The sequence below is a fragment of the Lynx canadensis genome, chromosome F2, assembly GCF_007474595.2.
Source record: "Lynx canadensis isolate LIC74 chromosome F2, mLynCan4.pri.v2, whole genome shotgun sequence".
In the NCBI taxonomy this organism is placed as follows: Eukaryota; Metazoa; Chordata; class Mammalia; order Carnivora; family Felidae; genus Lynx; species Lynx canadensis.
Window position 1 is genome coordinate 36,273,832 of NC_044320.2, and position 27,214 is coordinate 36,301,045.

Genomic DNA, 27,214 nt, shown 5'->3' on the forward strand with positions numbered 1-27,214 from the left:
TTCACCTGACCCCAGCTTCCCTCTGTATCTGATGTCGGTAGCACAAAGTCTCTCTGATTCAGTTTTCCTGGAAAATAACTCTCCTGTCCCAGGCAGGAGGGGGAGTCGGGGTTGGGACCTGCAAGTCTATCTGCCTCTGATAAATATTTCTAAATAATCTCTCTCTTTTCAGGCCCCACACCATCCCCTTTTACAGGCTTGTCAAGGTTCTATGGAACAGTAGAAACCTACCCCTCTTTGAGCTGTGTTACCCTGTCCCCCCGCACTCCGTTTGGACTTTTCTCCTTCCTGCCAATTCCTTCACCGGTCCAATGTCTTTATACACTGCAGTTCAAGGTTACATTGTGTCTTCCATCATGTAAGAAACCTTTGAGGAGAGGTCAGAACTTGCTCTACCCGCCATCTTGAAACTGATGGTCCTGGCAGCCCAGAAGTCACTGCTGGGAAAACCTGCCTTTTGTGTCAACCTCAAATCAACAAGCCTCTGTGCAGCATCTGGAAGGGCTCGAAACTCTAAAGATAATAACAGCCGCAACAACAATGGCCATTTTTCGTAGGGCTATGTGCCACTTTGCATAACTTACCTTTAATCCTCACGACAACCTACAAAGTGAGTGTGATTATCCCCCATTTACCCAAGAGGAAACTGAGGCCCGGCAAGCTTCAGTAACTTGGCCCCGTGTATCCCTTTGATAAGTGGCAGGGTGAGGATTTGAATCCAGTCTGGGTGGCCCCAAATTGCCTCTCACAACCAAAGCCTTACAAGTCCACCTCAAGTCACCCAGCGAGTGGCCCTTAAATCTTGGGTATCAGCCCGGACCCACACACTAGTATGCTTCAGCGCTTAAAAGCTGGGGTGCATCGTCTCCTGGTGCAAACAAGTCCCCATGGAATACGCCGTTCGCCTCTTGTGTTTGAGGTGAGCCCTTCAGGTGAGCAGACCTTGGATCTGCCGCGTGCAGCCGGGAGCTGATTTGAAAAGCACCCAGTTCAATAGGACGGCTAATGAGACCAGCCGCCCTCCCCCTGCTTCGACTCCCGCGGATCTGATCTGATCGCGGAGCTGCCTCGGGAGCTGGCGTCACCATGGTGATGGTGGCGGGTAGCCGGTGGCGGAGGGAGGTGGGCGTGGGGGAGAGGGAGCTGGGAAGAAGCCTCCTGCAGCGGATGGGACCGAAGGGTTCCTCTGAAGAGCTGGGGTGGGGGTGCGGCCGTGGGGGCGGGGCTGCGCCCACCTGCCTCGCCAGCCTCCCCGGGGCTCACGTTCCCACCTCTACCCCTGACTCACCACGCAGGTGACTCACAGCACCTGGGGTGTAAGCCAGGCAGAGGAGGCGCGCAGACGCCCAGGGTGCGCACTGAGCTCCAGGGGGTGGGGGAAGGGCAGCATCTGGAGGAGACCACCCCCAGAGGGACCTGAGCTTCGCTTGGCCAGGGTTGGGAAGGTGACACTGAGCGCCCACTCTGCTGGCCTCCGACCCCACCCTACCTTCGACTCCACCATGTCCTCCCTGGTCCCCGAGCCTGGGGACACTCATACCCATTGACACTGCTTGAACCAGAGGGTGAAGAGGCCTCTGGGCTCATGGCTTTCCCTGGGCTGGGTGCCCACATACATAGCCAGCGTCCCCTGAACGCCAGTCCCTTCTCCGGTCCCTCTACAGGCTTCCCACCGCCTGCAGCACAAAGACAAGACTGAAAGCGGCTGACACACACAACCTTCCCCTGCAACCCTGAATCCTACCTCTGTCCCCCCCCCCCCGCCCCCTCCACACTATGCCCTGGGCCACACGGGCCCCCTTCCGTTCCCTGCAGTTTTCTCATCACACCCTGCCCTCTGTCCGGCCAGACACCCCCCTCCCTACTTGTGCCTTCTGGAGTCCTCTCAAACACCACTTCCTCAGGAACGCCTGGCTTGGCCTCTCAGATCGGTCACTCCTCCCCTGAGGCTCCCGTGAACCTCTTCTTTGCAGCGATGGTCACAGCTGCCATGTCTTCATGGGATGTCTCCCCCTTCCTGCTGGACTGGAAGGGCCAGGGAAGAGCTAACGTTTCCCGCACGAAAGGAAGCTTTCCTTGAGTACCCGGCCTCAGGGTGGGGTACCCGCCATTCGCCTCACGTTTCGGAGCATTTGCCTTCTTTCCCACAGCCATCAGCCCTGGTTCCTATGTCACTCAGGATCCTGTGCCCCTAAGGGCCCCCCCCCTTGCAAGGGTTTTGTGAGAAAGGCCAGGAGTGGCGTCTGGGGCCAAGCTCCCCTACATGCGGGTGGCGGGGCTCCCAGCTGGGGCAGATGGAGAAGAGTGGAGGTTTAAGAGGCCCTTCTCTGAAGTGGGCAGAGAGGCTGGTACCTCTCAGCCCTGCAGCCCCAGCCCAGATCCTTGCAAAGGGCTCCAGGGAGTGAGTCACCTCTGATAAACCCAGGCAAGAGGGATTTTGATAAGACAGAAGGAAGGGTGTTTACACGTGGCCCTTTGATATCAGGCGAGTCTGTGGTGTGGGAGGCCAAAGAACATCCTTTAGAAAGTGGGAGAAGTCCTGCTAGGAAAGAGAGGGGAGGCAGAGTAACTGGCTGCCTCCAACCCATATGTCCTTGAACTGATTCTAAAAGGGTTCTGAGTCAGTCCTCCTAGAGAAAGGTGTCTGACTACATAATGTGAATCAAATGCACTCTCAAGCTGTATGACTTTGAGTAAATCATTTTACTTCTCTGCTTGGTAAACTGCCTGAAAGCCAACTCAGATGATCTATTGAGGACCTTTTGACTCTAATAAATATTTATGGATTCCTTAGCGTCTCCTTTGGCATGTACTTGAATTTGAGTCTCAAGTCTAGCATCCCCTGGTTTTCCGCCTCTGTAAAACGGAGCCTAATCACAGGGCTGTGTAGGCCTCCAGCCTGGTGCCCTAATCCTGGGAGGAAGGGGCTGGCTATTCTTTCGTTACTGTTCCTCCCTTTCCTCACCTCCCAAGGAGTGGGGAATGAGCGGCCGCAGGTGTTTGGAGACCGTACGTGACGTTTCTGAAAGGAAGCTCCCGCCTTGTTAAGAATGTTCCAGAGAGCCAAAAGATTGCTCCTATACTCTTCTGTGAGACCTTGTTCCGGACAAACGGGTACTACTTTGAGAGCCAGCGGAACTGGGGAGCCCATCTGAGCAGAGGAAAGGGAGACAGAGTGGGGGCGGGGTGCCCTGTTCAGAGGCCAGCCCATAAAACCTTCTAGAAGACTAGAAGAGATCTTGGAGGTGGCCTGCCCCACCCTCCTGGTGTGACATACAAGGAAACAGGTTCACAGAGGTGAGGTGAACCCCCCCAGGATCCTCCAGAAAACAGGTGGTAGAGCTGGGTTGAGAGCCCAGTTCTCCTGCCAGCGGGGAGAGATTGCCTTTGGACTTTAGTTACCCATTGTAAGTTCTTTTGAAGCCTAGGGCCCTGCTCATTTCCATCAAGGATTAACAGGGAACTAAGGTATAAAGTCCAGGGGGTTGGAGCTAATTTTCTGAGCAGTGGCTTCCTTTGAGCTTATGAACTGATACACAGAGTACAGCAAAACGTAGTAGCAGATCAACAGTGAAGACTGGCTTATCAGTCATGAAAGGTCATTCCTAACTCTTAAGTTTCTGTTTGATTAGTTGGTTTGTTTTTAATATTAGCCAAAGGTAATCATTCATCTATGGACCTCTTGAGACTCAGTGTATCAAAGAGCTCACTAAATTGGCAATGGATACCATGATGAGAAGGAATATCGTGGTTACTCAGGACCCAGGATGGGGCAGCCCACACATCTGCATCACTGCCTCCCTGCAAAGGCCCAGGGAGAGACCACCACATGTGACTGACGAGGAGTGTTGAGTATAAATCTCCTAGGAACACCCTGAAATAAACCAGTGTCCAGTGAAACCGTGGAGGAAGCAGAGTTAGACTGGGCAGAGTTTCCACTTGTTTACCAGAGACTAGAGAAGGACCCGCAGGGTTAGAGTCCTCATCTCCTGGAGTAGGAGCAGGACTCTCTGGGTCTTTCTCGCCCTGTGATAGAAGGAAGTGGAAACGTTGTATTTGTCGGGTCCTGAAGAATACGATATGGTCTCCCAGGAAACAACCTCCAGCCCAGGGCAAGAGAAAGGGGCCCACTATGCCACCCAAGGGTAGCCCTACAGGCCTTGACTTCCAAAACCACAGGTGGTGTCCAGGGCAAAGAGTGGCAAGGAGATAAGGAGGAAGAAGATGGGGTCCTGGGGGCTGGGAGGTCACTGCTGTCATGATGGTTGGAGCTGCGAGTACCTGGCACAGCCTGTCAGAGACAACTGGACATAGGGAGGTTCTGTTCAAAAAACTCCAGAGAAAGTCCCAAGTTTCCTTCCAGGCTCTGACGAGGCACGAGGACCATGTTGCCAACAGACCTTGGGGGAGGTGGAGCGAAGAGGGAATGAACCAAACTGTAGAATATAGAGTGTCCAAGTTAAGAGGACACACCCAGGAATAAGGCAGCCCGGTTTGAGTCTCAGCTTGTGCACTTACTAGATGTGTAACAGGCATTGGGTAGATGTCTAAAGCTTGGTTTTCTCAACTGGAAAAAATTGGGACAAGGATACTCACCTAATGTTGATTAAATGGCGTCAGACATAGGAAGTACACAGCATCTGGTACATTAGAGTAAGTGCTTGTATTGGTTATCTGTTGCTGCATAACAAATTACCCCCAGACTTAGTTACTTCAAACAACAAACATTTTCCTCATTTTATTTTATTTTATTTTATTATTTTAATATTTATTTATTTATTTTTGAGAGAGAAAGAGAAAGACAGAGCACGAGCAGGGGAGGGCCAGAGAGAGAGGGAGACACAGAATCTGAAGCAGGCTCCAGGCTCTGAGCTGTCAGCACAGAGCCTGACTCGGGGCTCGAACTCATGAACCGTGAGATCATGACCTGAGCTGAAGTTGGACGCTTGACTGATGGAGCCACCCAGGCACCCCACAATAAACATTTTCTACCCACAGCTTCTGTGGGTCAGGAAACAGGGCACAGCTTAGCTGGATGCTTTTGCCTCAGGGTCACTCAAGAGATTATAGTCAAGCAGTTGGCAAAGAGGTCTCATCTGCAGGCTGGGCCGCAGCAGGGAAGGGACACACCCAAGCTCCCTAACATGGTCGTTAGCAGGCCTCAGTCCCTCAGCATGTGGTCCTCTACACGGGACTGCCTCATGACATAGCAGCTGGCTTTCTTTGGGGCACCCAACCCAAGAGAAAGCAACATCAAGAGAGAAAGTGTTCAAGAAAAAAGCCACGGTCTTTGAATAGTCTAATCTCAGAAGGTACCCCATTACTTCAGAGACATTCTACTCATTCTATTCATTAGGTCAATAGATCCAATCCATACTCAAGGAGAGAAGTCACACAGAGCATAAAGATCAGAAGGCGGAGACTAAAGACCGTCTTAGGAAATGTCTATCACAGTGTTTAATATTACCTATTTTTATTATTCCTTCTGTATAGCTTAGTCTCCCAATAATTCTCCGGCAATGCCACTACAAGTTTCCACTTCTATGTTTTGTCACTGCTGTTCTTTCCACCAGAAAGGCCCGCTTCCAAATCTTTACATTTTCCAATCCTACCCATCTTTTAAGGCCAGACTCCAATGGTACTTCCCTGACGCCTTGATTACCGCCACCTTGCAGGAAGTAGTTGTTTTCTTCTCTGAAGTGCAGGGTTGGGGAAGAGTTTGATGGGAGAAAGTGACAAAGTACAGCTCTTTTGTGCTCCAGATAAACTCAATGACACCTAAATGAGAAGGACCAAGGTAACTCAAACACATTCCGTGTACTTCTTCTCAACAACAGGCCATTGGTTTTGGCATTCTGGGTCAACGAGGCTACCAGCTCTGTTAGACTCTGGCAGAAACTGCTTTCATATTTCTGCTTGTTCTGGGCTGGCTGAGCTACTACCCGTTTGCTGACCCTTAGGACTAGGCTTTGCTAATAAAGGTGACGTGGGTCAAAAAAAAATAAAGGGCCTTCTGTAGGTAGGCTCCAGCACTCCAAGCAATGTACAAACACAGAGCCTGCTGCCTACCATGGAGATAAATCATTTGGCAAATAAATTGAACCGTGGTGGTTTGTGCTTCTGTGATTTCCCGTGTAGGCTTGAAAACTCCGTCTCCCAACAAGGTTCTATTAGGCCTGAACAGAGCCTTATCCCACACCAAAATACTCTTCTCTGATGATCCAGGCATCGCAAAACAGGAGGAGCTGCCCTAGGGTTTCCTTGGGGTCATGGGCTGCTAAGAAAGAGACAAAACCAGTGCAGCGAATGTGGCTTATGTGGAGTCAAGGATCCAAATGAAGCCAATTCAGCCACAGCCTGGAAAAGAGGGATATCAGGTCAACTCAGGAAAAGGGAAGGAAATTCACATGTATTATCCAACTGTTGTATGCCGGACCGGGCAGTTAATATTCATGGCCTTATTGAATCGTCAGGAAAGCCTGGGGAGGGAGGGGGGTATTTCTCCCCATTTTACAGGTAAGGAAACTGAGGTTCAGTGAGGTGAATTGGCCCACCCCAGTTTATATCGCCGGTAGAACCCAAGACTGCTGGACTCAACGCCTGTGTTTGTTCCATGATCCCCTCTTACAAATGACAGTGGAAGGACAAAGGGAAAGGCAGGGCTTTAAGACAAGCTAACTAAAGTAACTCTAAAAATAGCTATTATAGACCAAACATAAAGCTGCATTTAGTTCTCCAACCTCCCAAATCAAATTGTAGCAAGGCTTCCCTTGCTGTTCCTGAGTTGGAAAAAAAGCTGTCTTCTACAGTGACAACCTGGGGGAGAGGGTAGGAAAGAATGCTTAGTATGATTATTAACATTACCCCCCCCCCCAGTCCTCTGCCCCCCATTACCACCCCATCTTTATCAGAAGATACGTATTAAAAGTGATGACACAACCAGAGATTTAGCAGGATGGAAAATCTAAATCTAATTATCAGCTTGCATTCTTGTGTGAACTCTTCCCTTCTCCCCTTACTCTTTCTTACTCCTACTTTCTGTTCTTTTAGGATTGGGCCCACTGTCCTGTCCCAAAGGAGATGCCTGCCAAAAGGGAGTAGAAGGCTCAAGTCAAGAGAAGACACAGGACTGATTCAAGGCTGTGGGGTAAGAGCAGTCCCAAATGGTTGGTGCCAATCCCTTTCTGCTCACCTCAGCTTGATGACATGGAAAGGTTTAAACGTCTGTTGAGTCTTTCGCGGGATGTGGTTATTGAGAAACTGGGAGCTCTAAAGAGCCCACTCAAGACAAAGAGCATGGGTCCTGTGATCTTCTCAATAAATTAGCACCAATTCTCTGCCAAGCACTGGGCTAATAGGTACAGTGGGACTCAACTGTGTGGAGACTCAGACCCTGTTCTCCAAAGATCTAGAATTCTGCAAGAGAGGTATAATGTGCAAATGTTGCTTAAAAATAAGACCGCGTGTCATAAATGCCATTAGAAAAATAGAATCAAATTAATATTCCTGAAAAATGAAGGAGATCCTGATACATGCAACTAACTTGAATGAGCCTTAAGGACATTATTCTAAGTGAAATAAGCTAATAGCAAAAAGACAAATACTGTATGATTTCACATATGATTTTCACTTATTTGACTACCTAAAGTAGTCAAATTCATTGAGATGAAAAGTAGAATGGTGGTGGTCAGTAGAACGGGGTGGTGATGCTTAATGGATACCGAGTTCCAGTTTTGCAAGATGAAAAAGTTCTGGAGATTGGCTGCACAACAGTATAACTACGCTTAACAGTATTGAACTGTATGCTGAAAAATGTTTAAGATGGTAAAATTTATGTTATGTGTATTTTGCCATGACTAGATATAAAAACAATTAATGGAAGGGGCGCCTGGGTGGCGCAGTCGGTTAAGCGTCCGACTTCAGCCAGGTCACGATCTCACGGTCCGTGAGTTCGAGCCCCACGTCAGGCTCTGGGCTGATGGCTCAGAGCCTGGAGCCTGTTTCCTATTCTGTGTCTCCCTCTCTCTCTGCCCCTCCCCCGTTCATGCTCTGTCTCTCTCTGTCCCAAAAATAAATAAAAACGTTGCAAAAAAAAATTTAAAAAAAAAAAACAATTAATGGAAAAAAACTGCTAGGGACCTACAGAAAACGAAGCAACTGTATATGTAACTAGAGATACCCTGGAAGTCTTCATGGAGGAGGAGGCATTTGAACTGAGCCCCTTTTAGAACAGAGAGGCTAAAACCTGGACAGGAATAGGGCATTCCAGGTGAACAGAGCAGCAGGAGCAAAGGCACACCTTTAAAAAAAATAATAAATCCAGAAATTTCTCTCTTCCATTGCATCAACTCTTAACAGACATTTTTCCAGTGATCAAACTGCTGGAGCCTGTATCTGTGACTCTCTCCTGTGACATCTCAGCAAGGCCAGGCTCTCCTGCTTCTCCCTCCCTTCATCTCTCTCCCTCTTTCTGTGCATGCCTCTTCCTGCCTCTTGTTCTCCCTCTCTCCCTGGTGTCTTTTGAACCTTCTAAAATGAAATCCTCGACAAAGGTTTGCTTTCAGCCCAGAATTAACCTTCCTTGAGGTCTCTTGACTAACAGAAAATACCCAGAGACTCTCACACCTTTATTAACAGACCCTGTTTTGTTGTTCCTTTTTCTCCCTGGATACCAGAAGCTTGAGAAGAAATTACCTCACCTCCTACAACAGGCTAGGTCTCAATTGTAAGAAGGGTCTTTCTGACAGACGTTTCCATTGTCAATTCTCCCTGATTAATGGCAGTTTTATAGAACAGCACTCTGACGGAGGAGAAGGGAAAGATACAGATTTATACTTAATTCGTGAACAGAGTCAAGAGAAGGGTGGGTTCCACCAAGAATTTCTTCATCTTTGGAAGGATTATTAAAATCACAGCTTATTATATTCCCCATGTTCATCATGGAGATCTATGGCCGGCATCCTTTTGTGATGAGAATGGTAACCGGGCCCAGGGAAGGCATCGAAGGCTCCGGAAAGAAAGCCCCCCTGCACAGGCCTGGGGATTCAGGACGGGCAGGCAAGAAGGTTCATTTCCTCGGGGAAGAGTCGTGGAGCTCAGTCTCCCCGTCCCCAAAGTACAGACTCACGTAGTGGGAATGCGCAAAACGTGCCTGTGAGAGCGAATCGAGCTGACCTGAAGTGAAACCCCGCTTCACTCTGCCCACTGTGATTTGGAGAAGCTGCCAGATCTCTGGTTAGAAAACTGCTTGTTTTCGGTTTTCTGTCTTTTCACCCGGTCCTTCATTTTCGATCGTTACCTTTCGTTCTGGTTGAGGAGGACGCGTGCCTTTTTTGGGGGGTGAATCGAGCCACGGCCTGGGCATATCAGAGGAAGCATCATCACAGGCCCTGTCTCCTCTCCACGGCGTCTCCACTCTAGAGAATTCACGTTGCGCTTTTCCTCACCCCTTCGGCTCAGTCTAGACAGATGGTTAAGTCATCCAATGCTGGAGAGAGAGCAGAGATCAGTGTGAACATTTACTTTGTTGTGCTTGATCGCTTTGGAGTTGAGGGGGGATATCCAAGTTAGGGACCACAGTCTTTCCTCGGTGTCTATTCAGTTCCATTAAAAATTATCACAAGCGGATCATGGACTCTCAGCATTGGGTGGAACCTCGGGTATTACCTTAGCCAAGCCACGCATGATGCAAGAATCCTCCAGAAGCATCCTAGCTGGCTGTTGCTGGTTCAAGCAGCCACGCATTTTCCCTCATGGAGGGCGAGCTCCTTTTAGTAGTGAATTGACTGTTGGAAAACTCTTCCTTAGACCAAGTGAAAACTAGAATCTGCTTATTTAATGACATCCACCCACAGACACTAGCACCTGGTATATATGTGTGTGGACTGACCGATGGACAGGCTGACTGACTGAGTCAGTGATTCCGCAGAGTAAACTGGCAGCAAGGAGGAGAACAAGGTCAGGAGAGAAGACAATTGCAGTGGTGAGAAGTCACGGGCTGAGTAGAAAGCGAGGAGAAAAGAACGTTCTTCTCTAAGGGTTTGTTTTCTCCCTGGCGAGGAACAGAGGAGAAATGATTGTCCCAGCAAATGTTTCCACTCCCTCACATCTTCCAAACAAACCAACAGGAAACCCCAAGAATCTAATTCATAAGTAAATCACCTTTCACATTTGTGGAATGAATGAAAGTACTTTGGATTAGTGAAAAGTTGCTCAAGACAACTATCGCCGGTTTCCCTAAGTTACTTTCTCGTGACTTCTCTCCCTCCCTCTTTCTCTATTTCTCTCTCTCTGTCTCTCTCTCTCTCTCACACACACACAATGCCATGTGCGTGCGCGCGCGCGCACACACACACACACACACACACACACACACACACACCAGAACTTACAGATCGTGGCCTCCCGGCCTCCTCAGAGCAAGCTAGCTAGATAAAGCAGCTAACAGTGACCTTTGCTTCAGCTCTGTCACCCTCCCCCTCTGTCTCTCCTCCTTAAACAGCTGCCCGCCCCTCTGCCTATTGGGAGGGCCGAAGGTCCTCCCCCCCTTCCCCCGACTCCCACACACCCATCCACGGCTCCATGTTCTTGCAGGGCTGCTCAGCTAGAGCGGGAGCCTCCTCCCCTGGCAGCAGCCAGGCAGCAAACACGCAATGCATCTTTCCTGCCGCTGTGTGGGAGGGTTGGGGAGAATTCCCAGGGTGCAGGCCGCAAGCACTCCCCTGAATCTCCAAGTGAAGACGGCTCACCCAGGCTCGCACGGCTTCACGTGGTCGTCCTGAACTTGGCCTCCGATAATCCGACATTTTCCCAGCCCGTTTTCCTTCCCACCCCGTCGCATACCCTAGGATTCCCCCTCTCCGGGCACCACAGAGCGATCTCTTCCCTGTAAATGGGAGAGACGTCTTCCTTTGCCAAGATGTCTCCCTACAGGAACCCATCCTCCAATGTGGTCCCTTCCGGAGGTCACCGGAATAGAGCGCATGGCAGCAAAGGCCGTAGAGGCTGGTACTAAAGCCGCCACTTGTGTTCTGGCTCCTTCCTGGAGAGGTAACCTCCCTTACTGCAGGTCTCTCGTCGTCTGGTATCTGGGATTGGGATGCCGTGGCCATCACAGCCAAGTGAGATGGACGGGAGGCAACTGTACGCCCTTCTCTGGCAGCAAGGACGGCCAATCCGGATAATACCAGGCAGATCCGGATCCTCCCAGTGTTTGGTGATTGAGCTACAAATAGACCCTCGGCTTTTTGCCTTTCATTTTGCAGATAACTGTAGTTGTAACTCATCAGAGGTCTACAAGACAGTCTCTGTGCACTAGTGCTTACAGAATTCTCAATGTGGAAAAGATCCTAGATGTGAATCAAGGTTAGGGAGCTCCTCCTATGCTTCTGACCTTCTGCTGGCAGGTTTACTTCCGTTCACCCAATACAGGATGTCTTTTTCAACCCTATGAATTGAAATTGGTCATTGCTCTCTGCCCTCTATCGGCACTTTGGTAGACCAGATACTCTAGGAGAAGCTTCATGTGGCCCTGTCTGCAGTTAGTGGGTGAGTGGGTGCCCTGCCTGTCTCTCTACTCAGACTGGGGGCTCCGTGAGGGCAGGTCGCACTCTTCCTGAATCCCTCCTGGCTCCCAGCACAGACTCTCATTCACAGGAGTTTAAAAAGGGCGCATGTAGTAGAGTTCCCATCTTCTGCTTTCCCTTCTACTGAGCCAAGAAATAGCGACCTATCCTAAGCAATGGGAGTCTGGCCTCCATGAGAATGGCTCCCATGTACAGAGGGGTTTTTATTCAAGAATCTGGGGGCACTCTGGGTGGCTCAGTTGGTTAAGCTCTGACCCTTGATCTCAGCTCAGGCCTTGATCTCGGGGTGGTGAGTTGAAGCCCTGTGCTGGGCACGAAGCCTACTTAAAAAAGAAAAGGTGGGGGCGCCTAGGTGGCTTGTTCGGTTAAGCATCTGACTTCAGCTCAGGTCATGATCTCAACAGTTCGTTGGGGGGAGCCCCGCCTCGGGCTCTGTGCTGACAGCTCAGAGCCTGGAGCCTGCTTCGAATTCTGTCTCCCTCTCTCTGCCCCTCCCCTGCTTTCTCTCCCTCTCTCTCTCTCTCTCTCAAAGATAAATAAACATTAAAGAAAAAAAAAATCTGGTGAGACCAGAGAGAAGAGTTAGAATGTGCTCCAGATGTCCTGCCAGAATGAGCCCCAACAATATGTAGGGGCCTAAGTAAGCCCAAGTCTTACAGGCTTGTCCTCCTCTGTATGACCTTGGCTTAATGACAGGAAGCCACACGCTTCCTTTGGCCTAAGATGCCCGGAGCAGCGTCTGTCCTCCCATTAAGTGTTGTCAGGATGGTAGCTAAACCTCTCTGATTTTGCTGGATAATTTCCACTTCAAGTGTTCTGTCCCATCGCTCCCATCCATTCCCGTGTATGCGCCAGACCGTGCCATTTCCGGTTAAGAAAGCAGAGTTTGGACTCCCACTCTCCAAGAATCCTTCTTTTGGCTCTTCATACATCCACTCTGATCGTTTGGGTTCCCCCTAAAGCGGACACAGGCAAGACACCGAGACAAGAACTCAATCGCAGTGTATTTGGGAGGTGCCAAAAAGAAAAAAAAAAAAAAAAAAACCGGAAACGGGAAAGAGACAAGACAAAGAAGGCAGCTCATAAAGGATCTGCGATCTAGCCAGCTACCAGTGTGGGGTCACTTAATCCCGTCAGGGAAACTCTGGGGCTGGTGTCAAATGCAGTGTTGAGAGGTAGCTCGCCTCAAAGGGGTGGAGACCAGGGAGTCCTTCCCCGGTGCTCATCAGTCACTGGTTGCAGGATGCTGCCTTGGGGCTGCTCTCAACCTTCCAGCTGTTAGCAGGTGGCGCTCCAGGGCGAGCGGACGTCCCTAGGCAGCAAGAAGATACCGGTGCTGGCGGGTAGAAGCTGGAGTGGCGTGTGGGGATTGCGAATGGCCAGGAGGCGTTGTGGGGCACTGGCCAAGTGCGCCTCACCTCCCCCTTCTAGGAGACACAGCTGTAATTCCCCTTGAGGGGCTGTGGCTTGTCATGCCGGAGAGCAAAGCCCTTTGAGAACAGGACCCAGGATATAAATCGGTGGCCAAAGAGACTGAAGAAAAAGACACCGAAAAATGTGGTGGGTAGGCACTAAGGCCGACTCTTCAGGCCTCCCGACTCTGCGTGGACCAGTCTGGTTAGTCACGTGGGGACTGGAGGCAGAGCCCAGAGCTGTTTCTAACAGGTGGGTGGGTGAGCCTGACCCCAGCCAGAGGCCCGAGGGTGTCCGGTTTCACGGGGACTTTAGCAGGAGAAAGCAGGAGGAATAAGCAGGCGTGGGACACGTCGGGGACTCATAGCTACTGGGGACCAAAGTCCTGCTACAGGGCAGCCCTTCCCATCCATTGGCTTATTCCAGCCTCACAACACCCCCTCCAGATCAGCACATGACCCCTGAGATGGCCCCCGGGGGTTGTGCCCGCTCAAAATGGCTTCCTCTTCTTCTGGGCGATGCTGATTTAAATTTTTTTTTTTTTCCAACGTTTATTTATTTTTGGGACAGAGAGAGACAGAGCATGAACGGGGGAGGGGCAGAGAGAGAGGGAGACACAGAATCGGAAACAGGCTCCAGGCTCTGAGCCATCAGCCCAGAGCCCGATGCGGGGCTCGAACCCACGGACCGCGAGATCGTGACCTGGCTGAAGTCGGACGCTCAACCGACTGCGCCACCCAGGCGCCCCGGGCGATGCTGATTTAGACCACGAGGTGGGGCGAGGGCTGCCAGTCGTGGTCTTCCATCGATCTGGCCACAGAGGCTGCTCCAGCTACCGTTCACCCTGGTTTTCTGGACAAGTATGCTAAAGCTCAGAAAGGTTAGGTCACATGCCGGGGCCACATATCTCCCCGGTGCTAGGGCCGGGAGACCCTCCGTGGATGTCTGGCTCCGAGGCCATTGCACTGGGTCCTCAGGTCAGTTTCAGCAACAGCATGTGGGCTAGTGCCAACGGGGAGCCAGAGCTGGCTTTTATTCGCAAGAGACCATCATCCGTATTCTGTAATTCTGCAAGCCAGTTACCGTCGTGTTGTCAGCTTGGGGGTATTTACACCACAGAAATTGGCAAATGATACAAAACCGGGGCTTCCTCCCACCTGTTGTTAAATATTAAACACACGCATCTTGGAAATTCATGTCTTCCCGGGGCCCCACAGGGACATTCTCAATGTCCCTTTGATGTCCCACCAGATGCCTAGTGCCCACCTGATGTCTGAGTCTGGTAGGAAATGTCCCCAGTGGGGGGCTCCTGGGCGGCTCAGTCGGTTGAGCGTTCGACTTCGGCTCAGGTCATGATCTCGCGGCCCGTGGGTTCCAGCCCCGCGTCGGGCTCTGTGCCGATAGCTCGGAGCCTGGAGCCCGCTTCGGATTCTGTGTCTCCTCTCTCTGCTCCTCCCCCACTTGCGCTCTGTCTCTGTTTCTCTCTTAAAAATAAATACACATTAAAAAGTATTAAAGAAAAAAAAAAAGAGATGTCCCCAAAGAGTCCTAGGTACCTGGTTGGGCCTTCCCCAGCCTGCCATCAGGGGCAAGTGCAAAGCTTCTTCTGCTTTTGATCTTACACAGTTCAGCTCAGCTTGAGGCTCCCATAGAGTGTGCTGCAGGACTTGGCAATGACGTAATCCCTGCATCCAGGCCTGCCTCACCCGGGAAAGGGAAGAGTTTTAGGGGAGCTCAAGCATGATCACCCCCAGCTTGCTTGTGGAGTCTTCCACAGAGAAAGGAGGAGAGAAGTTTCTTCCTGTGAGATGAGTGGGGAACCCAGAGTGTCATGGGCATGAGCACAGCTTCCCCTGGTTTGTCTTCATCACTCTTGGGCTGAGGTAGTCACAGCCCTTATTTCTAAGATCAGACCTTCTTGGGTCAGTTTCGGCTCTGGTCATTGAAAACAGAAGTCAATGACACAGTTTTAGGGAACAGACTATCCTCAAAGATACATCCCAAAATAGATACTCTACCTTGTGTGTGTGTGTGTGTGTGTGTGTGTGTGTGTGTGTGTGTGTGTGTCTGGTTGAGTTTTGTTTGTTGTTTTTCCCAGACTTGGGAGAGAGCCCTCCAGAAAAGCAAAAGTGGGAGACTTCTGTGGGCTTTGACTAGAAACCAGGATAAAACAAGTCAGAGGGGGCAGAGAGGTCTCCAGTTCCAAAGAGGAAACTGGGGGAGACGGGTTAATTCCTCCGGGTCATGAGGGTCCTTGCAGAAGGAACAATTTCCAAAGCTAACAACATTCCTCTAAATGCCTGCCTGACAGCTTGGCCGAGATCCAGCTCAAAAATGCATTTGAAAATTTTAAGGCAACAACTTAGATAATTGTATTCAGAACTGGAAATAAGTGACCTTGGGCTAAAACTTCTCCAACCCAGTGGAACGATTTAAATGCACGTGTTAGTGCTGATATTTAATCCTCTACCAGCACCCAAGACAGCAGAACAATCCTTCCTTTCAAACTTTTTCAGCCTCCTCCCCTCACAGAACCTTCCAGGGCTAAGCAATTTGGACTTTAAAATGCTAGCTGTTCTTGCTTATTATCTCCCAGTAAAGTGCTACAAGGGTCTGAGTCCCATCTCCTGCCTTCTGCCCTAGCTGCTGCGGATCGTGTGGATGACATCAATGTGGCAGGGACTGTATAAGCCCCCCATGTTAAAATCTAACATTAAATGGCCGAGCACCACCCTGCCTTTTGACTCAGCTCAAAGAATAGGAGCCTGATGCTTTCTGTAATTTGCAGGTACACTCAGGCTGCAGGGCACCTCTAGAGGAATGAGCTTCCCCGGGTGTCAGACCTCAGGTACATGAAAACCCCTTGAAATGATGCCACATGGTGGCTCTTGGTCACATCTGAGCCATGGCTCTCCAGCTCTGGGAGGGCTTTCCTCCCTCATCTTTCCTCCCTCATCTGTCCCCAAAATGTGCTTTCCCCTCATCTGTCCAACCACCTGACACTTGGGCCCAGTCTGTCCTCACGACACATGCTAGGGTGATAAACCATCTACTCTGGGGGGACGTAGTCAATATCTGTTACATTTCTCAACCTTTCCTTTGGTTCTGAGTTTTCAGAGGTGTCGTCTGATTTCGTCACATATGTGAATGCAAAGTTGACACCTTCCAAGCTGACTTCTCACCCTCTGCAACATCTCCATCACGTTTCTTAAGGGGCATTGTTGAGAACCTTTGGACTTTGGAAGTCTTTTACCAAGATAGTTTTTTATAAAAAAAAAAAATTCTGTTTCTCATTGCCAACTTGAATAAGTAACACCATTATTTTTACTTTGAATTTTTACTCTATATACAATACATACATATTTTGCTATAAATGTATGTTCCTGCCTAATTTAAGCCTTTAAAAACTCAAATCAAGTCAACTGCTTATTAGTATGTATGATGTGTTCAGGCTATGGACTAGCTAGGGAATTAAAGAAAATATAAGCTCTGTTATTTGGGCTCAAGGAACATAACATCTTGTTGGGGGAATAATAGAGGAGAGTATAGATACAGCACTGGGGTACATGGACAATAACAGACAGGAACCATCAGCCCCGGCACTAGTTTATAAGCCTGACATCTCCAGGAAAACAGGATCTCCACCACAACACTGGCCCAACATAGAGGATGGATGACAGCCAGATTCTTAACTAGCGACTCTTTCATAAACAGAACTGGAATGGCCTCTAGAAGGACAAGTGAAAAACCTATAAAGAACCTTGTGGAAAGCGTGAACTCATCCTTTTACCAGATCCTACTTGGAGAAACTCTGGCCCCTGCATTTCCAGGATGAGATGAAGGGAGACCCATGTGGCTCACAGAAAAAGCAGAGACTTCACCCATCTTGCGTGTATCCTATCCCCACGGCAGTAAGGCTTTGAACGTCCCTCACCTACGTCAAAGGGGTTCATTTGACCAAAGCTTGCTTAATTCATAAGAAGGTATCAGCTCCCCCCATTCTCGTCCCAATACCATACCAGTCCACATCTGATAGCTGACGGGCAATTATCAGGGAGAGAGGGAAGAGCAAGTTTTGTCCCCAGTTGTAGCTTTCCCTTGGGTCTTCCCCTGTGACCAGAGTCAATCAGGTGAATCCTAAGTTATACAAATCCAGCTGATGCAATTTAGAGGGAGAGAAAAAGCAAAAACACTTTATGGTCAAGGAGAGAATGTGTTTATCATCTTCCTTAATATATGATAACATTTAGAGTATCTGATGCTGGAAAAAACAGAGGCTTTCAAAATAATTTTGAAGCCCTATCCTTTCCTCTAAATAAGGAGTCCTCAATAAGTCCCCTGTTTTTATCTGAAGTCAACCCCAACCTGGGGCGCCTGGGTGGCTTAGTCGGTTAGGCGTCCAACTGCAGCTCAAGTCATGATTTCACAGTTCGTGAGTTCGAGCCCCCTGTCGGGCTCTGTGCTCAAGCTCAGAGCCTGGAGCCTGCTTCGGATTCTGTGTCTCCCTCTCTCTCTGCCCACCCCCCACTCACACTCTCTCTCTCTCTCTCTCTTTCAAAAATAAATAAATGTTAAAAAAAATTGAAGTCACCCCCAACTTGCTGATTTATGCATCATCTTGATCAGTTGTCTGTTCAGAGTTCTAGTAGTTCTGTCTCTAAACAATTTGGCCAAATTGCTCGACCTCTGTGGTATTGTTTTCTTACCCTAAAAATGAAGCTGTGATCTCTAGGTTCCCTTCTAGTTCTTAAAATCTAAAATTCTGTGACTGTGCTGCACAGAGATAGACTTGCCCTCAAAGAAGTGTTCTTTATTTAGGGACTCATTTCTGTGGGTATTAATCTTCAGCAACCCAAGAAATGCACGGCGCCACAAATAGGCTGGGACAGAATACTTTCCCAGGAAACCTAGAATTTTCCAGAATGACCAGGGTGATCCACTCCCAGCAGCCTTTTCAGTCACACTTGGCCCAGAAAGAACCACACCATCTGCAGGGATGAGTAACTCTAAGAAAGTAGGGCAGTGATGAAAAGTAGGTGCAGCTGGATGGAATTTCAAGAAGCAAAGGCCTGACAAGCCGACAGTACATTACCATGCTATCAGCACGTGATTCTTGCAATGATCGGGTCTCTGGACGCCAATTGTTCTCCACACCTAGGCTTGCCCCTAGCCCGTGAAGAGTTTAAAGACGAGGCTGGGAGGGGAAGCAGAGCGAAGGGAGGGCGAGGCGCATTAACGTGTCACCTCGACACTCACCTGAGCCCTGAATGAGGCGTGGTTCGTGCAAACGGTAACCGGCGCTTCTCCCGTGTGTCACGTACCGTATGGGCTTCCCCCGCCCTGCCCGCTGGGCCCGCAGGGTGCGTCAGATAGGTTGAAACAACTCTGGGATCCGGAAGATGCCTCGCCACCCATCGAACACTGTACCCAGACACTGCCTTGGCCTCAGGCACCGTGGGGGTTCTGCTGTGTCAGGGACCCAGCGCTGCAGTCGTTTTGTCTTTCAAATGAGAGACGGCAGGCAGCCCAAGAAGGGACAGTGTAGCGTGGGACTGGGGAGGGCTAGACGGCTCCGTGAGGAGCCTGTATCCCTGAGGCTGGAAAGTAGAAGATGCTGGCAGCTCTGGGAGTTCTGGCTTGGTGACCTGGCCTCCCTCACGGGCACTTTCATGACTTGCTCTGTCGACATTTCCTAGTCCAGAAGGCAAAGGGAACTTTCTCCATTCAACAGGAGAAACAGGCACTGCTCACCTTGGATGTGGAGATTCTGTCCTGTTGCATGCATTAAAAGATAGTGGCACCTAGGGGATCATACACACACATACACACACACACACACACGCATATACACACATATACACACACACATACACTCACACACACAGACACACACACATATATACACACACACATACACACACACATACACTCACACACACAGACACACACACACATACACTCACACACACAGACACACACATACACTCACACACACAGACACACACACATACACACACACACATACACTCACACACACAGACACACACACATACACACACACACATACACTCACACACACAGACACACACACATACACACACACATACACTCACACACACAGACACACACACATATACACACACACAGACACACACACATACACTCACACACACAGACACACACACATACACACACACACATACACACACACAGACACTCACACACACAGACACACAGACGCACAGGAGTGCCCACTCTGGAGCCAGGCTCCTGCTGTGACTGTGGAGCCCCAGGCTTTCCAGCCCACTGGTGAAACCACACTCTGCTTTCTGTCCTGGGCAACGAGGGGTGGAACCAGAGGGACCAAGTACTGAAGAAAAGGTCCCGGTTTGGCATGAAAGTTGCTGAAGTTGCTGCTGTACCCACATAGGGGACTTCGGCCTCTGCCAGGGCAGTCGGAGCTCGAAACCCACTCCAGCATCCAAACCCTGTGGGGTCTCTGGGCACGAGTCCCTGGTAACTCCACACCACCCCAGACATTCCTGAACAGGAATGAACTCCATGCCTGTCCTCGGGCTACAGTTGCCCCTGCAGGGAAAGGCAGGTCGGGTGGGGCCCTTGGAGGAGGCTCCCAAAGAACACCTGCTCTGAGAAATGCTGTGAATGACTCACCACATGACGCTCGTCCCTCGAATTCAGCCCAGACTCTGTGCCCAGCCTGCCGGCAGGGCTTGGAGCAGTTGTAGAGTCATAAACCAAGAGGTGAGTCATAAACCAAGAGGCTGACCGTCTACACTCCTGAGGGACCCAAGACTTACTCATAAAAAGGCAGGCAGAACTCATTTCTATTCACCTTCTCTCCTTCTGGCCTCTCTTTGCCCACGGTGATGATGGCAAGTGCCACGGTATGTGCGAATATGCTTTTTCACTGCTTCCAAACTGTTGTTGAAAATTTCTAGACCATGTTAAGCAAAAAGAGTTAACTTGAGAAGGCTACACAGTCTATTAGCGTAGGTGATCAAATTACGCAGCCAATAATCTAAATCTGCACATTCAATATGGTGGCCACTGGCTACACGCGACAAGTTAAATAAAATGAATTAAAATTTAGAATTCAGTCTCCCAGTTACACCAGCCACGTTTCAAGTGCTCCGCAGCTACTTGTGAGTGCAATAATGAACAGCTCCGTTATGTATTCCATCATCACAGAATTTCTATTGGACAGAGCTGATCTAAATACATAACAAGTATTAGGAATCCACTTAGCCATGCACTTATTTGTTTACTAAGCAAACAGATGGAGGGTCAGCCATAGGTAAGCACCTGTGGGGGGGAACAAAGATGAAAAACAGGTGGTCCCTGCACCCCAGGAGTTTGTAACTGATTGGGAATCCATATGTGTAACCAAGCCACAGACTTTTCCATCCAGGGAATGAAACTACGCAGGAGTGAGCAGAATTCTTACAAAGAGCCAGCTTTAGGGAAGAAAAGCAGAAGAGTGAGTCAACCTGGTTGGACCTGAGCTTATAAATACTTCATCAGCATCTGCAGCAGATATGGGTGCGGTGAGTTAGCTTAGACCTGAGTGAAGGTGTCACAGAGCAATTAAGCCAAGAAAAGGGAAGCTCAGACCCAACCCCCAGAGCCTTCTGATTCTGCCCTGTAAAGAGGGCAATTTTGCGAATACAGCTGGTCCAAAAGAGGGCCATTTTCTCAGGCAATCACATCCCAACCAAAGGGCTTGTGTAGGTTAATTTTGCCCTTCGCCTCCTGGAATTCTTGAACACTGTGCTTCCCACCACACTTCTGAGAAAGTGGTGAGCAACCAGCTGGCTCTTTCTCCAGCCCAGCTGTTCCTTGTTTGAAGGATTTTCACTGAGTGATTTTTAAATGTTTTTACAAGGTGTTCAAATTGGGCAGCCGCATGTGATATGCATCAAGTACAGAGTCTGGACAAGCAATCACCAAGCACCAAGAGTGACCAGTTCTCAAGAACTTCTCAGCAAGGTCATCTTTGGGAGGGAATGCCCAAGGAAGAAAAACATCAGAAAACAAAGGGCAGACACTGGCTTTGTTAAGTAGAGATACTATCTGAAAATGACCATTTGAGTGGGAAGGAAGCACATGGGGAGATGCAGAAACCCAAATCCAAGCCCCCAGAAGGATGGGGGGGCGGGGTATTTTCAACCTCGAGGGAGTTCTAATAACTTACAGCTGGGTGACGCGGTACCCCTGTCCTCTAAAGACATGTATGAATTTGCTTGGGGGGAATGTTTCTTAACATTGAGGGTTCACTGGAGATGGTGCGAGTCATCAGACCAGGCTACAGAAGTCTTCTGAAAGAAAGACTATGGAAACAGGAAACTATCTTTTTGTAATATTTTGAATAGGGTACACATTCGCAGGATTCAAACTTCAAAAAATATAAAAAGGTTCACAGTGAAAAGTCTCCTTTTCACACCTACCCCCATCTGCCTGGTTTCCAAACCTCTCTCACCTCTACTTGGGCAATCATTTTGCACCTCACCTAATTCCTTTATGTTTTTACAAGAGAACACAAATAGATATTCTCATTTCTCCTCCCCCCTGTTATACACAAAATGCACCAACTATTTATGCAGGCCTACCTTTTTCTTAACTGTCTTGTAGCTATCTTGGATATCTTGGATCCCTTCCCTGTCACGAGCACATCTCATTCTTTTTCTCAGTTGCATGATATTCTATTGTACGGAATCTGTCATCACCATCTACCCAATGGTACCCGATTGATGGGCACTTAGCGGCTCCCTATATGTCACCATTACAACAGTGTTCTAATTAATAACCCTGAATATGCATTATGTCACATGTGTACAAGTATATCTCTATAGTCAAATCCCAGAAGTGGAGCTCAAGGTATAAGCGGTTACAAGCTGGGTAGATATTGTCAAATTGCCTTCCACGGAGTTGTGCTAATTTACCTTCCACCAGCAGTGGTTGGTATTGCGACCAGACTGTGTTATCAAATTCTGGGATTTTTGCCCACATAATAGGTAAAAATGGGATCTGTGTAGAGAATTAATTTGCATTTCTCTTATGATGAGTGAGATTGAACATCTTTTGTATGTTAAAGAGCCATTTGTATTTCCTTTTCTGTGAACCAGCTAATCATATCTCTTGCACCTTCTTCTCTGGAGTTATTGGCTATATTTAAAAGTCAGTTTATTGATTTTTAAAATCGACTTTCTTTATCAATTTCAAGCTCTTTATTTATCAAGGACACTAGCCCTTGGTAACATGAGGAACAGTGAATATAAACACAACTAATCAAGAACTCTCTTGCTCAAAGATGTTTGCATGAGTTCCCATAAAATTCTTGACAAGGCAAGGCCTTCCATCCCCACTCCTCATGCTCTCCCCCAGCCCACCTTACGCATCACCTCAGGTCACCCCAGGTTTCTAGTTGTCCCTCTCTCACTTGATTTTCTTTCTTCTTTGTATTAGTTTTTTCCTCTTCCTGGGATGAAATTTCCCCTTTGTCCTCCTGGTAACTTCCCGCTAAACTTCTCAAGGCCTATGGCACTTCTCATTGGAAAGAGCAGGTGGAGGGGGAGGCTCCTGGGTGGCCCAGTTGGTTGAGCTTCTGACTCTTAATTTCAGCTCAGGTCATGGTCTTACGTTTCATGGGATCGATCCCTGGGTTGAGCTCTGTGCTGACAGTGTGGAGCCCACTTGGGATTTCCTCTCTCTCCCTCTTTCTCTGCCTCTTTCTCTCTGTCCCTCCTTCTCTCTCTCTCTGTCTCTCAATATAAATAAATAAACTTTTTTTTTTTTTAAAGAGCAAGTGGGGGGGCGCCTGGGTGGCGCAGTCGGTTAAGCGTCCGACTTCAGCCAGGTCATGATCTCGCGGTCCGTGAGTTTGAGCCCCGCGTCGGGCTCTGGGCTGATGGCTCAGAGCCTGGAGCATGTTTCCGATTCTGTGTCTCCCTCTCTCTCTGTCCCTCCCCCGTTCATGCTCTGTCTCTCTCTGTCCCAAAAATAAATAAAGGTTGAAAAAAAAATTAAAAAAAAAAAAAGAAACTTTAAAAAAAATAAAAAATAAAATAAAAAAAAAATAAAGAGCAAGTGGGGACAAAAAGGAGTGACGACTTGAAACCGTGAGACTCTTTCCCCAAATCTTAGTGAATTGAGGGGAGAACCAGGCTGGGCAATAGACCACGAAGCAGTGGTAAGTCAGGAAGTGGCAGTCAGTCGGAGACCCTGAGAGAGGCAGAGCAGTGTGAGGCCCAGGGATGGGTGTGGCACAGTCCGCTAAGCGTCCGACTCTTGATATTGGCACAGGTCATGAGCTCACGGTTCGTGAGTTCAAGCCCCACATCGGTCTCTGTGTTGATGGCGTGGAGCCTGCTTGGGATTCTGTCTCTCCTTCTCTCTGCCCCTCCCCTGCATGTGTGCTCTTTTTCTCTCTCTCAAAATAAACAAATAAACTTAAAAAAATAAAGAACTCAGAGGTACCTTCTGGTAGGGACCTGCCCTAGGAGCAGCAGTTCAGCATATCCCACTCTGAGGCTCCCCCAAACACTCTTTTTCTTATGTTCACTCAATACATGGGTTTTTTTGACACCTACCATGTCCTAGGCACTTTGCTATGAATTGTAATGGTGATTACAACACCAGCCTGTCCCAGTCACTGTAGACTACCAGGAGAAATGGACACATACGGAAGCCAATGTCATATGTGCTTTGATGGAAGTGACCTCTGGGGTTTGAGGCAGTGCAGAGAGGCGGCTTGGCCCAGGTTTGGGGGTGTCATGAAGGCTTCCTAGCAAAAACGACTCCTACGTCCATTGGGACCCCTCAGAGAATGGCATCCCCATGGGAGGCCCCTGAGAGCATCTGTCCCGGGATAGGGCAGTGAGCTCTCCTGGGGCTTAGAAGGAGCCTCAAAGTGACATACTTGACTTCCAGGTAAAGGAGGAGACTTTAGAGAATCAAACTGAGAGACGGCTGCTTTCCTCCTTCTGATCATTCTGACCCAGACAGTCAAATTCCCGCACAACTTAACGCCTCAAGAAGTAATGTCTATGCAAATTCTAAGCCAAGAACAGAAGCTGTGCTTGGTAGAACCCATTCTGCCTCGTTCGTGGCTGACTTTTGTATTCGCTCTTAGCATTTCCTGACGCCATCTTCTGCACGGATCGCCTCCCCCACCCTCCTCCAACTCCTTTAAGGGTCTCAGATCTTCCCAGCAGTCTGACTGAGTATTTACGTAGTCTGGACACGGCGAGGCTACGTTGACCGGCAGTGAGGACTACAGACCATGGGTGCTTGGCTCTCAGGGCTTTCTCTTGGTTGCTGGTCCCCAAATTTGCCCCTCCCCCATGGGTCCTCAGGAGCCCTTGGGGTGGGCGGGGGTGGGGGGGAAGGGAAAACTCTTCATTCAGAGTCTTCACTTCCACTGGGCACTAGTATAGACCTGCGAATTTCCTATGCGGCAGAGAAAAGAGCTGTGCTGAGTATGTTAGCTAATTCTTATTTAAAGCCCAGAGAGTCAGTCTTCATCCTTTATTGTGACCAGTTAGCGGAAGCAAGAAGTCAACAAGCCCGTAGGGCCAGTGCATGTAACAGGAAAGTGGATATGAGTGGCAACTTCTCTTTTTCCCCTTGCAACTTAGAATTCCCAAGGCCTGGCTGCCTGTTTTCTTTCATCAGAGGAAGCAACGACACGGGGGGACCTGTGTGGCTCCTTCTTGCTCTGACAAGCACACGCCTCCACCAGGGTGCTAAATAAGGAAAGCCCCCTTGGACTTGCTTTCGGGACCTTCAATGAGAAATGAAGGCCAGTCCAGAAATCTGTATTGACTTACCTCCAGCACAGAGAGTCTGGGGTAATAGGAAGCTGATTGCTGTGCTGTTGTCTTATCTTCTCAGCCTAGCTACAAAAAGAATGCCGCTACCGTGGCTGCATCCGGACAGAACCTTCTAGGTCAGCTAGCTGTGGGGCAGCATCAGGCAACTTGGTCTTCGTAAAAGGACGAGAGGCTTTTTGCCGCAGAAGCTCCTGTGTCTCTAACATCTTAGAGAAGCAATAGACCAGCATCAAGGGTATAGGTCAGAGTTGATAAATATAGCATAGCTAAATTTCTCTCTCCTTCTTTCTGTCCCTTTCTCACAAGAGACATTAGAACTAATCAATCACAGGACTTTTTTTCTTCTGAAAGCATGTACCCTGCCGAGAGCCATAGTTGCTGATACAGATTCTTGGGCTGCAGAGAAAGTGAAGAGAGGAGTATTGATCTCCTTTCCCGAGAAGGTTAACTTTTATAGTAACAGAGTCTAAAGGGATCCTTTGCTGACACTTTATAATTAGGAGCCCAAGTGGATTCATTTTTTTTTTTCTCTTGGGGAGAAAAGCCCTGAGCTACTGGTTCACTGGGGGCATCCTGACAGACAAGAGCAGGGGTGGGCCCAGGAGACCCTTTCCTGTCCCAGGAAGAGCCTACAAGACTGCACTGAGCATGTTGGAGATAGGAATGTAGAGCGGATACATGGTCTCCGAAGTCAATCCCCACCTCCCCCGGCGGCTGGGAGCCAAAAACCGGGGCTGCAGCCCAGGAGAAGGACACAGACGATCCGCTGCCCAGGCGTGAAGTTTCTGGTGATTCCTGATACCCAGGAAGGCTGGAGAAGAAAATAACTCCCACCAGCCTCCTCTTACATGGCTTCATTCATTCGTTTGTTTATTCACTGAGTCACCGACGTTTCCTGTGGCTCTATCTTTGGCCAGGCAGTAGGACTTAGCTGTGGGGGTATTAGCACAGATTCCTGCTTCTGAATCTTCTAACCTTCCCCAGCCATCTCCCCCTCAGTCCTCGGGCATGCATTGCTTTGGGTGTGGACTGACAGAAAGACAGACAACACCACTGAGATTGAAAACCAAGGCCAGGCTTTCCGTCTGCCAGAGCCTGGGATGTCAACAACCAAGGTCCTAGCAGGGACTTTTCGGGGTGACGGGTCATTTCTACATCTCGGTTGTGGGGGTCCTTACATGGTCACATGCTTTGTCAAAACACACAGAAGTGGACCCTAAAAAGAAGGCATTTTGCTTTATGTAAATTGCTACCTTAAGAATAAAGAAAGTATTAATATGCAGTGGAAAAAAGAAAACAAATGCGTACAATATGACACTCTTTATGTAAAAATCTGTAAATGCATGTAACACTAGAATATACTTTTTACATTTTTATTTTTTTTTTTCCAACGTTTTTATTTATTTTTGGGACAGAGAGAGACAGAGCATGAACGGGGGAGGGGCAGAGAGAGAGGGAGACACAGAATCGGAAACAGGCTCCAGGCTCCGAGCCATCAGCCCAGAGCCTGACGCGGGGCTCGAACTCACGGACCGCGAGATCGTGACCTGGCTGAAGTCGGACGCTTAACCGACTGCGCCACCCAGGCGCCCCTACATTTTTATTTTTAGAGAGGGAGAGAGAGAGAGTGCCCGAGTGGGGGAGAGGGGCGCGCGGGGGGGGGGGGGGGGAGGGGGAGGGAGAGAATCCTAAGCAGACTCCACCCTCAGCACGGAGCCCACCTGGGATTTGATCCCGCGACTGACGGTGAGATGATAACCTGAGCTGAAATCAAGAGTCGGACGCTCAGCCAACGGAGCCACCCAGGCGCCCCTAGAATATACGTTTTAAGTGCACAAACAAGTTATAACAAAACAGAAATCTCTGAGGGACTGAGGAGCACTAGCTCTGGCATTGTCATCACTTGCAGAAGCTGGGGATAGCGGAGGTATTGGGCTCTATCTATAGCGATTGATTTATTTTGTTTTTAAAAAAGAGGAGGATCGGAAGCAAATATGACAAAATGCTAAGGTCGGTTTGATCTTGGTAGTGGGTACAGAGGTCTCATATTATTTTCTGATCTTTCTGTAGGTTAAAACGCTTTATAAAAAAACTGGAGATATTTCAGCCACACACACACACACACACACACACACACACACGCGGCCCTAAATGTCTCCGGTTCTAAACAAGAGATGTGGAAGCTAGAGGCAAATAAATAACAGTGAAAATGAAAGCAAGAGAGTTCGTGAGTGGGGTAAATCCTGTGTTACCAGGCAGTGGTTGTAGGAAGAGACGTGGAGCAAGGGGTATCTGAGCCTCCTTTCCAGGGAAGAAGCCCAGAAGTGGCAAACCTTATAGTCCCCAGGGTCCTTGGAGGACCCGCGA

At 49.1% G+C, this 27,214-nt stretch overlaps 1 long non-coding RNA gene across 1 annotated transcript in view; it reads left to right on the forward strand.

The window, feature by feature from the left end:
• LOC116737882 overlaps positions 1–27,214 on the forward strand; it is a 79,439-nt gene that overhangs the window by 31,803 nt on the left and 20,422 nt on the right. The window contains exon 2 of the long non-coding RNA XR_004343190.1: positions 7,051–7,147. This is a non-coding gene — a long non-coding RNA (uncharacterized LOC116737882). The remainder of the gene's footprint in view (positions 1–7,050; positions 7,148–27,214) is intronic.